At 40.0% G+C, this 16001-nt stretch overlaps 1 protein-coding gene across 2 annotated transcripts in view; it reads left to right on the forward strand.

The window, feature by feature from the left end:
* The window catches only part of Nptn (neuroplastin), a 78238-nt gene that overhangs the window by 26181 nt on the left and 36056 nt on the right, over positions 1-16001 (forward strand). The gene's annotated exons all lie outside the window — the stretch shown is intronic.

The following is a 16001-nucleotide window of genomic DNA, read 5'->3' on the forward strand; positions in this document are numbered from 1 at the left end:
TTTTTCAGTACTCTAGAGTGAGGAAGGAACTTGTTTAGCCTTGGGCTTTAGGCTGAGATTCTATATATTTTCTTTCTTACAAGTTGAGAAGATTTGTCAGGCATGGTAGCCCATGTCTTTAATCTCAGCATTTCAGGAGGATGTCTGTGACTGCAAGGCCAGCCTGGTCTACATAGTAAGTTCCAGGCCAGCTAGGGCTACGTAGAGAGATCCTATCTTTAAAAAATAAAACATTTCCAGAGAAGAAATGTTTTTTTCTGAGAGCTTAAGGAGTCTTTATAAAAGCTAATAATCTCATCATGTATTCTACTCAGGTGAAGTTCAGTGGTGTTTCCAGTTTAGATAATATGCCTTATATTTAGTCACAGGTATCAAGTACATGAAAAGCAGCAGAAAAAAATGTAACATGTTATTAAAAGTATTGCCTAGAAAGGTAATTCCCATTTTGATGCATTTTATCCTAGTGAATGTATTTTGTATTTAGTGGTGAATCTTTGTTTTGGAAAGAATGGCCATGTAAAAAGTTCCATTCTGTATTCCTTTTCCATCCTCCCTAACTGTCCCGTTTGCCCATGGCTTCAACTGCTGCTCAAGCTGACCATCTGCTAGTTCCCTAGTACATACTGCCAACTGCTTCTGCACGTTAGGTCCTTGCTACTTCTGGACATGTCACCAGGATAACTTGTCTTGTATATATGCCTCCACACAAACCTCAGCCTCCCTTCCTTTACTCCATTATGCTATAATGTTCTATTCAGTGGTCATCAGTGGTCATTTGATTCTGTCTTGTTAACATTTCTCACATTCCCGAAGCTACTCTTATTTTTGAGACTCATTTTTTCATTTGGATTATTGAAGGAGATTCAGACTTTTCTGATATTGTTCTTTGTTTTTGACATACTTTGTGTTGTCACCATTCAGATCAGAATCTTTGTTCAGGGGAAGGAATTTCAGGCTGTTCTTCATAGTCTACAGGATGCTTTTCATTCTTATTTTTCTGAGTAACATTAACAACTAACAGGTACTTGAGGTGTAATAGCACTAAAAAAATGATAACCTTTCTTTGCCACCTTTCTTTAGAACTGGACTTCCCTGACTCCTTTGAACATTGTTCATGCTATTATATCTCTTCAGGTTAGTCTTTTATCTTCTGCACTGACAAGGCTCCGCTCAGATTTTATCTCATTTAAAATTAAAATCTCGTTTTTTATTATATACACTTGTTCTAAATGGCCATTATCATTTGTATTGTATTTTGATGAATACTGTGTATTGTGGGATTTTTTTTAGACTTTTAAAAAAAATTCTTTTACAATTTCATAGATGTGTACATTGCATTTCAGTCATATCTACTCCTAACTCCTCTCTTCTACTCTCCCTGTATTGCCCATGTGACCACCACTTAATCCTCTGAGACCAATTGATGCTGCCAGCTGGAATGTTGACTGATGTTGTTCCCTTGATTTTGTGCAGGTAACCATAGCTACAGTGAGTTCATGCGTGTAACAACCATATCATGTCCAAAAGGCAGCATTTCGTAGCATCTCTCCCTGTCCTCCCAACTCAAAGACAGCCTTTCCATCCTTTCTTCTGCAATGTTCTCTTTGGGGGTCATGATAAAGATGTCCCATTTAGAGCTGAGCACTCAGCAGTGATTCTCAGTACTTTGACCAGTTGTGAATCTTGGCATTGCTGCTGTCCACTGCAGAAAGAAGCTTCTCTGGCCAGTTTAGAGAGTAGCACTGATCTGTGGGTATAAACATAAATATTTCAAAGGCTGTATGGCAATATGTCCATTTAGTAAAACAACAGTAGTAGGTACCCCTACCTAGGGCCTATGATCTCTCCAGCCATGGGACTTTGACCAGGTTTATAGTATCAGGTATGAATACCCTCTTGTGGTGCAGGTTTCACATTCAGTCAGGAATCAGTTGTTTTCTCCTATAACCTTCATGCCACTCTTGGACCAGTGGGTGTATCTTACCTGGCAGGTTAGTATTGTAGCATGTGAGGTTCACCATTGATGGCTTTTCTCCCCTAGCTTCTAGCACTATGAAAGTTAGTTAGCAGGAAGCAAGTTTTCAAGTGAATTACAGCTAGATTTCTCTATGACCTGTAACCAAAGTGTGTTGTGCAATAGGGTCTTACCCTATCTCGTTATGGTAGACAACCAAGACCAATGATAATAGTCTGTGTTGTTTTGGAGGCCTCTGGATCCTCTCTGGTCAATATGTTGCAGGGCAGTCTCCCACACCTGGCACTGAAATTTTCATTTGCTGTGTCTACCCATGCAAGGTACTTGTGTCCAGACTCCTTATAAACACACACACACACACACACACACACACACACACACACACACACACACACACACAATTATATATATTTAATTAGCTTTCAAAGTAATGGACTTCCATAGGAATTTTCATAGCACCTTCCAGCACTATGAAAGCTAGCCAATAGGGATGAAGTTTCCAGGTGAGTACCAACTTGATTTCTCCCTGTTCTCTGTCTCAAGTTTCTTCAGCAGTAAGGTCTTACTGTCAGATTCTTGGGTAACTAAGAATATTGGCGTAGTCTGTAATAATGAACACTTTTTAAAGTGTTTATTAGCCATTTTTATTTCTTTTGGGAACTCTCTGTTCAGTACCATGACCCAGTTTTTTTAAAATTGTTTTTTGATGTTAGGTTTGACTTTTTTGTATATTTTAGATACTAATCCTCTGTTTGATAAATAGCTAGTGAAGATTTTTCTCTCATTCTGTAGGCTGTCCCTTCACTTGATTGATTTTTGCCTATGCAGTACAAAAGCATTTAAATTTCGTGGTATTCTAATTGTTGATTACTTGCCTTATTTCCTGTTCCCAGAGTCCTTACCTGTGCCTGTATCTTGAAGTGCACTCCCTACTTCCTCCTCTAGCATTGTCAGAGTTTCTGAGGTCCTTGTCCCTTTGGAATTGACTTTGTGCAAGATGAGAGTTAAGGATTTAATTTTATTCATCTATATGTAGATACTCAGTTTTCCTGGCATCTTTGCCAAAAATCAGGTGCTGTAGCTGTGTGGCCTTATATCTAGGTTCTTTTGTTTGTTTTCTTTTTTTTCGAGACAAGGTTTATCTGTGTAGGTCTGGCTGTCCTGAAACTCACAGAGATCCACCTGTCTCTGCTTCTCAAGTGCTGTGACTAAAGGCATGTACCGCCACTGCCTAGTTAATGTCTAGGTTCTTTATTCTATTCCATTGATCCATGTGTTTGTGCCAGTACCATGATATGTCTCTGTAGTAAAATTTGAAATCAGGTATAGTGAATCCTCCAACAGTATTCTTTTTGTTCAGGATTGCTTTGGCTATCCTGGGTTTCTTGTATTTTCATATGACTTTTAAAAGACAGATTTTTTTCCCCCTATTGTGGTGAATGTCACTAGAAATTTGATTAGGATTGCATTGAATCTGTAGATTACTTTTGGTAAGATTTCACAGTATTAATTTTCACAATTTGTGAGCATGAGAGGTCTTTATATTCTAGTGTTTTCTTCAATTTCTTTTTTCAGTGTTTTAAAGTTTTCATTATAGAGTATTTCATATTTTTGCTTAGGTTTATTCTACAGTTGTCATTTTTGTTTTTGAGGCTATTGTGAATGGGATTGTTTCCCTGGTAAATATTCAGCTATTGATTTTTTGTGAGTTAACTTTGTGTCCTGCTATGTTGTGGAGAGTGTTAACAGTTTTAAGAGTTTTGAGTCTTTTGGATCTCGTATGTATGGAATCTGCAATACCGTCTGCAAATACAGATGCTCTGACTTCTCCCTTTCTTGTCTGTATCCCTATTATTTACTTCTCTTGTCTTACTGCTCTAGCTTAGACTTCTAGTGCTATATTGACTATGAGTGGAGAAAGTCAGCAAGGCAACAGTTACCCAAAATGGGGACCAGGACCCTACAGGTTCCCCCTTTTACTAAAAAATGAGCTTCTGACTTAGGTTGTAGCCACCTTACCCGTCATGGAGATACCTGCCCAGGCCACAGGCGCTCTGTCTTAGGTTGGTGAGTGCCCCCCCATTACCCATCTCTGAATACTCATTATCGTACAGGCTCAATCCTGTGTGAGCTGCAGAGTTAATTGTTGCCAAAGATCTCAAAGTGGCGCTGGGCTTGCAATCTGTGTGTTCGACACAGAAAAGACCAACAGAAGTCCTAACCCACCCATAGCCAGTAGGCTAAAGGCAACTGAGCCATTCCCTTCCTTAACAAGCCTTACTGCAAATTGGAGTCTTTGTAAGATGGTATTGCAAAAGCAAATGGAACTTGAGTTTATAAATCTATAATTTTCAAAGCCAATTGAAATGTATGTAACTATTGAATTAAATTTATCATGCCCAATAGAATGAAAGATTAACTAACTGTGGTAGCTACTTTTGCTGCTAGGGTCTCCACTGTGCTAGCTGTAGTAACTAATTATGAAATGGTAATCCCAGAAACAGTAGCAGCGGTGGCCGCCACTGCTATAACAGCAACAACGGCAGCAGTGATGTCAAATTCTCTTCTGGAGTGTGTGGGCATCCACTGGCGTGGACCTTGACCTTGATATCATCCCTATGCTAATTCCCTGCCGGTTTCCACCCTTCTGAATGCTTAAGGGAAGTTCCTTGTCTGTGTATCCAGCATATTGGGTGTTAACAGCTTAGACGCAAGATTGTAAAACATCGGTAGTGAACTTCTGCCCTCCAGGTTCTCCCATTGTGCTGTAAGCCTGTATTTAAGACCTCTTCCCTCCTTCAATAAACGGCATTCGGCATTAAAAAAAAAGAGTGGAAAAAGTAGACATCTATACCTTGTTCTTGCTTTTAGTGGAAATACTTTTGAGTTTTTTTCCCCCATTTAATGAAACATTATAGGCTTGTAGTATATAGTCTCTGTTAGGTTGAGATGTGTTCCTCCTATTCTGAAGGGGGGGGCGGGGGGGGGGTGGCACTCGAAGTGCCTATTCCCAGGGTCTCACTGTGTAACTCTGGCTGTCCCCAAATTCACAGAAATATGCCTCCCTATTCCCCCCTAATACTGGAATTAAAGGTATGTGCCCTGACAACCAGCCCTTTCATGACTCTTAACCACATAGAATGCTGTTTTTGTCAAGTTTTTTTCCTGAATCTGACAAGATGCTCTATCTCAGAATTTAAGGAACAAAGTTTATCTGTTCCTATACACAGTACTTGGAAAATAGGTCCTCAGCAAACAATTATATTGCAGATATGTTCCCAGTGTATAGACTAATAAATTAATTGAAAAGACAAGACAAACCAGGGATGGTAGCACTTGTTTTTAATCCTAACACTCAGGAGGCTGAAGGAGGAAGATCAAGAATTCAAGGTCAGTGTTGGCTACGTAGGGAGTTTGAGGACCATCTGAGGTGCATCAGACTCTGTATCAAAGCCAAACAAACAAAACGTGCAAATACAAAGCAAAAGTCATGGCTTTGGAGTATGGTATTTTTTTGTTTTTGTTACTTTTGGCCTTGGGACATGAATTCACCTGCTGGAATAATATTTATATGGTTTTAAAAATAACGGTGGCTCTTATTCTTTTACTTTCCTTCTATTTGAACAACTTGGATTTGTAGCAGTTTCAGAGTATCTTAGACATTAGATGTCAAAGTGTGGTCCCTGGACCAGATGTATTAGCATCAGAATTTGGACACATGCTCAAGCCTCACTTCAGATTGACAAAGTCAGAAACTCAGTTCAAGTCAGTAGTCTGTTTTAGTAAGCTCTCTAAATGATTTTAATACATGAAGAAGTTCAAGACTCACTGTCCTCTGGTCTTATCATCTAAGGAAAATTTTGCCCTTGATATATAATAACAAGATTCCTGTTTTGGAAATAATTCAATAGCTGAAAAGAGAGCTAATATCACTTAACAGCCTAAAATGTGAATAAGAAATTCCCCACTGTGCAATGTAGTTGACTGCTGAATGTTTTAAAAACAGAGAAAGCCAGTTGGTGGTGGCACAGGCCTTTAAATCCCAGCATTCCAGGGAAATAGAGGCAAGTGGATCTTGGTGAGTTCATGGCCATCCTGGTTTACAAAGTAAGTTCCAGGACAGCCAAGGCTACACAGAGAACCTCAAAAAAACAAACAAGCAAACAAACAAACACCACCCTCCCAACACACACACAAGGGTATTTACTACCTCTTGGAACTAAAATATTTTCTAGATTATATTATGATCAGCTTGAATAACTGGTGTTATGCTCATGGGATGTGTCATGATGGAAAAATGAGATGAATTGTGTGGTGTTTATTGGATTTTTTTGTTTTGTTTGTTTTTGAGACAAGGTCTCTGTATCTCCAGCTGGCCTCAGAACAGTCCTACCTCAGTCATCAGAATTCTAGAATTATCATTGTGAACCATATGGCCCATTGTATATAAACTGTTATCTCTAGCATTTAATACTGAATTGTAAGTAGTTGTCAGAGACTGTGAACTTGTTATCAGACGTTAACACTGTAGAAAGTTATGCTTCACAGTAAAAGTAGTGGAGATGAGCTTTTGTTTTTAATTTCTCATAGTTTCTGATAATTGTTTATTTAACTTATGAACAAATTATTTGGTGCTGTTTGTTAAAGCCTGATAAAGAAGACTTTGTTTAGACAGTAAATATAGGGACTGCTTCAGTGGAGGGTTAGGTTCTACCCTGAATACAGCACAGCAAGCTGGAATTTATAGCTATGGAGAATGATGGGGGGGGGGGGGGGGCGGGCGTCAGTGGAGGATTCTGAAGAAACCAACCTAACAGAATTCATTTTTTTTGGAGACAGGTTCTCACTATGTAGCCCTGGCCGTCCTAGAACACATTATTTGCAGGCTGGCCTTAAACTCATAGAGATCCACATGCCTCTGTCTCTGCAAGTGCTGATTAAGTTGTGCACCTTGCCTAGTTTCTAACAGAATTCTGAAGACAGACCAGAGTAATCAGACCTCACTTGAGGCCTGGTAGAGGATGCCTGATCATGTATCAAGGGTTGGCAGATACTGAAGATAGGTAAATTTTTTTTGTTAAACTGACTTAGCAGAATTCTTTGCTAAAAGTGAATCTTACAAGGACGTACATTGATGATCCTAGAAGAATCAGAAGCATGACTTAATGTTAGTCATGCAAAAAATTGTCAAATTGGTATATTCAACCTTTGTAGCATATCATTTTCATTTTGCTTTTTTTTTTTTTTGGTTTTTCGAGACAGGGTTTCTCTGTGTAGCTTTGCGCCTTTCCTGGAACTCACTTGGTAGCCCAGGCTGGCCTCGAACTCACAGAGATCCGCCTGGCTCTGCCTCCCGAGTGCTGGGATTAAAGGCGTGCGCCACCACCGCCCGGCATGTTACTAGTTTTAAAAGGCCAAGATCAAAGTCAAATAGGACCTGATTTATATTTGGTCTCCCTTCCTTTGATCTCATTGTCTTTGCTTTCTGGGTTAAAGAAGAAATGTTTGTCTCAAGGTGTATGGAACTGTTTACTTCAACATTGTAAAAGCCTAGACTAAGTGTCTTTGCTGTTTTGGTAACTTACTAAGGAGAACATTCAGTCTCTTAGAGCCCACACCAAGGCTATTGGATATCAAGGTAGCCATTGGAACTGCAGTTATCAGAGAAATGTAAGAGGTCACTCCAAGCTTCTGATTCTTTTCTTTGTTATTAAAATCTTCCAGTTCAGCAAGGTGTAAAGCACGCCTTTAATCCCTGTACTTGGGATTCCAGGGCAGGCTGATTTCCATGAATTCAAGGCCAGCCTGGTCTACATAGTGAGTTCAGGACAGCCAGAACTACATAGAGAGGCCCTGTCTTAGGAAAAAAAGAAGAAAAAGAAACCCAAACCATTTCAGTCTGTTCTTAGATTTGGTGTCAAGGTCTATAATTTAAGACATTTTATGAATATTGGTGTTTTGCCTTCATAGTTGTCTGTACCACATGTGTGCCTAGTGTCCATGGAGGCCAGAAGAGGGCATTGGATGTTTTGGAACTGGAGTTACAGACAATTGTAAACGTCCATATGGGCACTGGAAAACTGAAACAGAGCTCTCTGAAAGTGTTAAGCTCTTCAGTGCTAAATTCTCTCTCAGTGCACTTAACCACTGAGCTATCTCTCGAGCCCCACAAGCCAGAATTGATTATAAGTTTTTATTTTTTACTCACAATCTTACTTCATTTAAGGTTGGTCAGTTTTGGTTTGAAACATGTTGGAATTCTTTGTGCTGGTGATTTTCAATACTCTTTTAGAAAACTGAAAAATAAAAATTGAGATAGTCAGGCTACTGGGATGGCCCAGCAAGTATGCTTGCCACACAAGCTGATCTCCTAAGTTTGATCACCAGAGAGAGAACTGACTACTGAAAGTTGTCCTTTAGCATATACGTGTCATGGTGTTCACACTCTCAAATGCACAATGAGTAAAGGTTACAAACATTCAGAGCTGGACATGTTGGTGCATGCCTTTATTTTAGCATTCAGTAGGCAAGTGGACCTCTGAGTGAGTTTGAGTCCAGCCTGGTGTATAAAGCAAGCTCTAGGCCAGCCAGGGATACATAGTGAGGATCCTCCACACAACACAATCAGATAGTCTAGATAAGTTTTCCCCATTCCCAGTGAGTGAGTCTCCTGAGTCAAGACTACATTCTTTCAACTTCTTTTTAAAAATTAGCTCCACAGAACACCTAGGACTGACTGGTTTGGACTATTTTTTAGATTATAGAGTAGAATGTTTGTATAATATGCCGTTTTATAATATATTTGTAGCTTCCCAGGTTACAGGTATTTTATATACATGGTTCATGTGAACTTCACTTTACCATCACGGTTAAGATAGGAATTATTGTTCCCATTTTCCAGATGAGAAATTTGAGATTGAAGAAATGGAAGACTCCCATCCATTTCCCTATAAGGTGAGCTGTTGGCTTCATAGAGAGACTCTTAGATGTCCATTTATCTAACAGTTGTACAGTGTAGACTCAGGGTATTAAGCCTTGGGTCTGCAACACTACAGAAGTGTGCTTATATTTTTCTGAGATGAGAGAAGCCTGTGGCCTTTTAGTCATACTTCTTTTTGTTAGTGACTTTTTTTTTTCTTTTTGACAAAGGGTCTTACTGTCTTACTCTGGTTGGCCTGGAACTCATTATGTGGACTAGGCTGGCCTCAGACTTCTAGATCTGCTTACCTTTGTCTCCTCAGTGCTGAATAAAAGGCCTGCACATGCCTGGTTTGTCAATGGCTTTTTTAAGCCCACAGAGCTCAGAAGATTATTGTTTGTTTGCTCTGTCAGTGGGAATTAATAGCAAAACTGAAATAAGAATGCTTGTTGAAGATCACTATCTCAAGTGCTTTTTTTCCTCTTTGGGTCTTTCCTGGAGTTATTTAAGATGTGGAATGTCTTTACAGTTTCACAGAACTGTTCCACACATGTTACATGATCTTCATAGCATCATTCCTTTTGAAGAAACTGTTGTAAGTGAAGAGGATTTAAGTTGTGGAGACGCTAACTTAGAGTGTCACATTTTTCACGCCGAAGTTAAACTAATTTGATCTGAATAAATCAAATCTGGTTTTATCTCGAGTTTTTGTGAATTTACAGTTTGGCCTAACCAGTATTCAGTGTTTTTCTGTATCTCAATTGTTAAGCCAAACTTGTAATGAATAGGCCTTGTTCTGAGTTGGTGAGATGGCTCAGTAGGTAAAGATACTTGCTTCCAGGTCTGATTACCTGAGTTTGATACCTGGGACCTGCATCATAGGACAGAACTAATACAACCTGTCCTCTGACCTACACATGGCACATGGCCTTCAGCATGCTTCTGCATGTGCCCAGTGGAGAAAGAGAGAGAGGGAACACGTGAGCGCACAGCGCTCGCACGCTCTCTCTCTCTCTCTCTCTCTCTCTCTCTCTCTCTCTCTCTCTCTCTCTCTCTCTCACTCACTCTCTCACAGAGAGTGGGGGTGGAGGTCTGTTTCTAAAAATAGGCCTGCTCTTTCTTTATGGAGAATATCTACTTTCATAAGGAGAATATATACTGTCTCTCTTTTTGTTATCTGTGTTTTTGAGACAGGGTTTTATTTGTAGTTTGAACTGAACTAGAATGTTGTACTAACTCTATTCTTAAATATTTAAAAAAATATTTTATTTATGTACATTGGTGTTGAGGGTATTGGATGCCCTGGAACTGGAGTTAGACCGTTGTGAGCTGCCATGTGGGTGCTGGGAATTAAACCCAGGTCCTCTGGAAGGCAGTCAGTACCGCCAGCCGCTGAGCCATCTCTCCAGCCCCCTAACTCTACTCTTATTGGATTCATAATCTCTCAGGTTCAGTGGCTTACAACTTTTAGCAGCTGCCAGTTACTTGTGTCAACATATGTGTATCTGTTGTTAGTTACCACTCTATCAAGTCTAGTTTGCTCTAAGAAGAGGAAGGACTGAAGAATTCCCTTACTTTACATTGTTCTGTTAACATCGCCACAGTGGTCCTCATTTTATTTGAAAAGTTACAGTTAATTTTTTTTTAAAGTTGGATTCTAAGTTAAATTTGTTGTATGTGTAAAGTTCTGTTTCCCAGACTGTTGTAAAGCAATGCAAAGGTTGCTGTATGTGGTCTGTTCAGCATTTATTTCTTTGGAGACACACAATAATAGGTAACATTATTGAGTGCTTAGTAGTGCCATGTGCTGTTGTAAGCTGTGTTGTTTTCTTTAATCCTCACAATAACCCTCTAAGGAAATCGCTATTATTAACTCCTTTTTACAGATTAAGCAGATGAAGCTCAGAGAGGTTAGGCCACTTGCCTAAGGTAAGACAGTTAGTAACAGGATCTTATGTGAACCCAGGCATTCTGATTTTACTGTTTGTTAAATTTAATCACTAAACTATGCAGACTTTTTATTTTTTTGGCATCAGCCAAATTTCCCTGTTTTTCCAAAGCAGAGAAGCTAGTTAATTTAGGCTAACCAAAATCCTATTGCTATTTTGGATGGTATAATTTCATAACCAAAGGTGGACTTTGGTTTATAATGTTTCTAATACCCACACTTTGACATGTTTGCTTGATTGAAAGGCTCAGGCTTGAATTTGGAAAATGTTTTGTGATGGCTGCCATCTCTGCCTAGTGCTAGTGATCAGGATAATCCAAGAGTTTACCAGCGCTTCCCCCTTCGCCAACATCTTCTGCTGCCGAGAATGAGATTGCCCAGTTTCTACTACTGTGAGATCTTCAGGCCTGCTTTACTCTTGGTTGGTGTACATGGAATGAGTGCCTGTGGACTTTTGACCAGTTTAGTGTTAAATGGTGGTGATACATGGTCTGCTTAATTAGCAGTAAAGATAGGCAAGCTATCTAGGCTCAAGTCTATGACATTTTTACAGCAATTTCATGCAGATTCTCATTCCCTGTAACCACACTGAGCTATCAGTAGGCCTTGCTCAGTATTTTTGAGGTAGGTGATTTGAATTTGTGTATGTATGTGAGAGAGAAAGAACAGACACAATTTCTTGAATCTTTTGCTATCATTTCTTTTTATTTTGAGATATGAAGGAGAGACAGCATGAGCCACCCACAGGAATCTATGGTAGAGGGGCTTGAAGGGAACAGCTATTTCCTTTCCTTTCCTTTCCCTTTCCCTTTTTCCTTTTTCCTTTCTTTTTCCCTTCCCCCTTCTCCCCTTCCCTTTTCTCCCCTTCCCCCTTCCCTTTTTCCCCCTTTCCCTTTTTTCTTCCCTCCCCTCCCTTCTTTCTTTCTTTATAAAGCAAGTGGCAAGTGTAGGTAAGATTTAAAGGCCTGACCTTGGCAGCAGTCAGCTGAGGGAGAGAAGTTAATGAATGTTACCTGTTACTGTGGTTGCCTTGAAGGCAAGTAAGAATTTGATGGTAAAAATTCCTTCCTCTTTTTTAAGGTGTATGTGGAGATAGTTTTCTTGATGAGTTCACCGTGGCTCTTCTGTGTTCCCTTTCTATTTTGCACTCTGTTTATATCTACACACCCAGGTTTTCCTGAACCCAGTGCTCCTCTTTTTCCCTGCTGCTCGCCCCAGCTGTCATCTGTGCTTCCCACCCCCAACCTCAGCTCTGCAGATTTTCATTACACTCTTCTGGGGTTTGCTGCCTCCATTTTCACCTCTTTAACACCAGCTTCTGTTCCCTCCCTCCATTCCCAAAGCCCTGTGTCATTGTTCAGATAAGTGCTTCTGGAGGTCCCCAACTTCAAGCTGTTGTATACTTTCATGTTGAGGGCACAGTTTGTTTAAAAGCCCTTGGTGATGAAAGGCAGGGCAGTGAGTCAGGTTCTGAGCTGCTTCTGAAAGCTGGTTCTTCTGAATTGGAGCTAATTTTGGGTAGATAATGAGGTGGATGATTGCTAATAACCTTCCCTTGCTAATTGTGATTTATTTCCTGGTGCTGTATAGAGAAGTTCTTCTTTCTTTTCCTCTCTTTGGAGGGGAAATATTTACATGGCTTTTTTTGATAAGGGTTCAGCTATCAAGGAGTCTCATAGTTTCTGTAGAGACAGTATAGTTTGTGGGAAGGAGCCTCAGAGTAAGAATTAAAGACACTTTAGTTCCAGGTAAACTCAGGCTTAGCCACTAAAGTGGAGGATATATAGTGGTTTGTGTCTAAGAATTAACCAATTAATTACTAAATTAAATGATAAAGTATATCATTAATTTACTTTTAATAATTACAGACACTTGTCTAGCCTTGTAAGACACAATGACTGCAGTTGTGGACAGTGTTAAGAGATTATGCTTTGGCTTTGGACTGGTTCTGTGCTAGACTCTCATGATAATGGGCAAAATAGCCTTTCCCCGCTCTTGCAGCGCAAGAGATTCAGACCCAAGCAAGGGCTTGTGTATGTTAGGCAAGCACTCTTAACACTGAGCTACATCCCCAGCTTGTAACACTTAACATTTTTGGACCATAGTTCTATCTTTAAGGGTTTCAACAATAACTATTTTATAAAGTAGGAGAGCTGGTGTGGTGGTGCAAGACATTTAATACCAGCACTCAGGAGTCAGAGGCAGGCGGATCTCTTAGTTTGAGGCCAGCAGTCTACAGAGTGAGTACCAGGACACCTAGGGCTATACAGAGAAACCCTGTCTCCAAAAAACAAACAAAAGGCAGTATTGGGAATAATGTAGACAGAGTGCCTGAAATCTAACACATACTTAGAAAATGTTTCCTTAGATCAGGGAGGACCTCATGAGCCTCCATCCCTGACCAAGGAGTTATTGAAAGTTAATGGCTTCTGGAGGACAGAAAACGCCTTGGTTTTTTGTTTATTTGTTTTAAGAGTATGGTCCCTTGTTAGCTGGACCACACTCCAGTAGATGGTCTCACATCCATAGGCAGCTCAAAGTGGATGCAGTGGGACATTAAAAAAGAGGTACGTATGGGGGGGGGGGTGGGAGGAGAGGGGGGAGGAAGGAAGGCTGGAGAGATAGCTCAGCAGTTGAGAACACTGACTGTTCTTCCAGATGACTGGGTTCAATTCCCAGCACCCACATGGCAGCTCACACCTGTCTGTAACTCCAGTCCCAGGATTATTAACACCCTCATACAGACATACATGCAGGCAAAACACCAGTGGACATACAATATGAGTGTGCAGTTCCTGATAAAGCCAGAAGAGGAAGTCTGATTTCCCTGGAGTCTGTGAAACTAGACCCATTTGGTTATAGGAACCAAACCCAGGTCCTCTGCAGGAGCAACACGTGCTCTTAACCACTGAACATATCTCCAGCGCCTTCTATTTTGTTTTTAAAAATTTGCATCTTATGATTTACCAGTTCAAATAATAAATTTGACTTGGGCTTGATATGACTGATACATGTAGGCTTTTTTGTTTTTTTTCTGAGATGGAATTTCTCTGTGTAGCCCTGGCTGTCCTGGAACTCGTTCTGTAGACCAGGTTGGCCTTGAACTGAAAGATCTGCCTGCCTCTGCCTTCTGAGTGTTGAGATCAAGGACATGTGCCACCAAGCCTGGTCTAAGCCTGACCTACAGGTAGGCATTTGAACTGAATTAGATCATCATTTTTTCCTTCTTGGTAGGAAATCTTGCCTGGGGTAGCAGGACCAGCCTGAGTAATTTGCTTTGTTTTGTGCAGTGGGAATCATGTTTACATCCTTTTCTCAATACTTTTGAATTGTGTAATATTGAGATTTGGGGTTGCACTGGAGTTTCATGGATTGTATTGATTTGGATCATCCTTTTTATATTAGCTTGGTCAACAGATTGGTAAACAAGTTTAACTTTAAAAGCTTTGTGCTGTTCAGAAGAAAGTAGAAAATATGCAAGTCTACTAATAGTTTCTAGGATATTGTCAAGTACTTAATTACAGCATCTGAGGGATATAAGAACCCCACTTTCGTGGACAGTGTCAGAGTAAGATGTGATTTCTATTAAGTGGTCAAGAATATGATTAAAAAAATCTTCACAGTGTTTTAAGAACTTACTGATAGGTAGTTTTCACTGGTGATGACACTAATAGTAAAACCCAGCTTCCTGAACCTCTCCCCTTCTATTTGTAGGCATTGACTTTTTGACATTGGTAACAGTTTATGAGGCTGACTGAGACATGACCCTTTAGATCTAGCAGCAAGCTCAGCTCTATACAGGACCTTTGGGGCTCTTTTCTATGTTTATTAAACAACTTCTGTGTCTGAGATTGACATTTGTTTGACCTGTTGGGGCTTGTATTAGATAGTTTCTTACAAGGAATAAATTCTAGATCCAAAGGGGAAGTTTCAAATAGCCATATTCAAAGTACAACATTTAGTATAAACCTGTTAATTACTGTATTTCTTTACTATTCACTCTGAAAGCTAGTTGATAGGCCAGAATGAATTTGGAGGTCTTGACCTGTACTTGAATGCGACAGTCAGCAACCTCCTTATAGATCTACAGAATGGGATTTGTTTCCACAGGCAGATACTGCTGTGGCTATAAACAGTACTATTTCTATTTACTAACCTTCAGTTTCAGGTAACTAATTACATCCTTGGTACCTAGACTATAGAAAAACTTGCATTTTTGTTCTCTCTGTCCTCCGGAGTGTTCTTTAGTATTGGCAATTCTGACCTGGTAATCTGTTCACTGCAGGTGAGCATGCTTAGCTCATGAGCCAAGCTACTCAGACTGTCCTCCTCTAAATTCTTGACTTACACTTTAGGGCGTTGCCTAATTGGTAGAAATTTGAATAAATTTGGGGAGTGAAAGAGTGAGTGGATGGTTGCACTGTGGTGTCTTTCCCACTATAGGCTCTACTCCAGGTTTTAAAATAAGCCTGGGTGATGATAATGATTAAAACAATCAAACAAACAAAACCCCAACTCTTTCTGCCACTACTACCTTGCCTTATAGACAACAAGTTATGGGCAGGTAGACATAAGTAGGCATGAGCTTTAGTTCTGAGCAGTGCCCTCGAATGCAAGTTGAGGCATAACCTTCACCCTTACAGTATAGTTCATCAATGTCAATTCTCATCCTTTTGTATTGACTGCTAGCAACCAAATACCCTTTAGAGAGAACCTATCAAGAACCACAGTTATTTCAAAGACTGGCTGTTGAGGAGATTTACTAGTAGAATTTATAGGATCATGAAGAGCATTGTCCCTCTTCTCACTGGCATTGATTGGGTTGCTGTTAGTGTTGGTTCAGCTCCTGGGCTGAGCTCAATAGTTCTCACTTTGGTGTGAAGTACAGACTGTGCCTTATTTTTCTGTTCCTGAGGGTCTGTATTCAGATAGGTTGGCATAGACAGCTAGGCTGTTTGTTTGCTATGGGCCCAGGGAAGATTAGGAGATGGGAAAAGACTAAACTAAGGATAGTACCCTGCATGTGAGAATTTTGCTGCCCTTCAGCTGAAATTTGGACTCTGAATAACAAGAGAAGGTACCAGTAGATGAGTTACTACATCTTGTTGAGGCTTAGGAAAGATACTGCATCTCTAATGAAATGTTTACCCATTCAAAAA

Source organism: Peromyscus californicus, unplaced genomic scaffold, assembly GCF_007827085.1.
Source record: "Peromyscus californicus insignis strain IS unplaced genomic scaffold, ASM782708v3 Scaffold_11__1_contigs__length_118956290, whole genome shotgun sequence".
Taxonomy (NCBI): domain Eukaryota; kingdom Metazoa; phylum Chordata; class Mammalia; order Rodentia; family Cricetidae; genus Peromyscus; species Peromyscus californicus.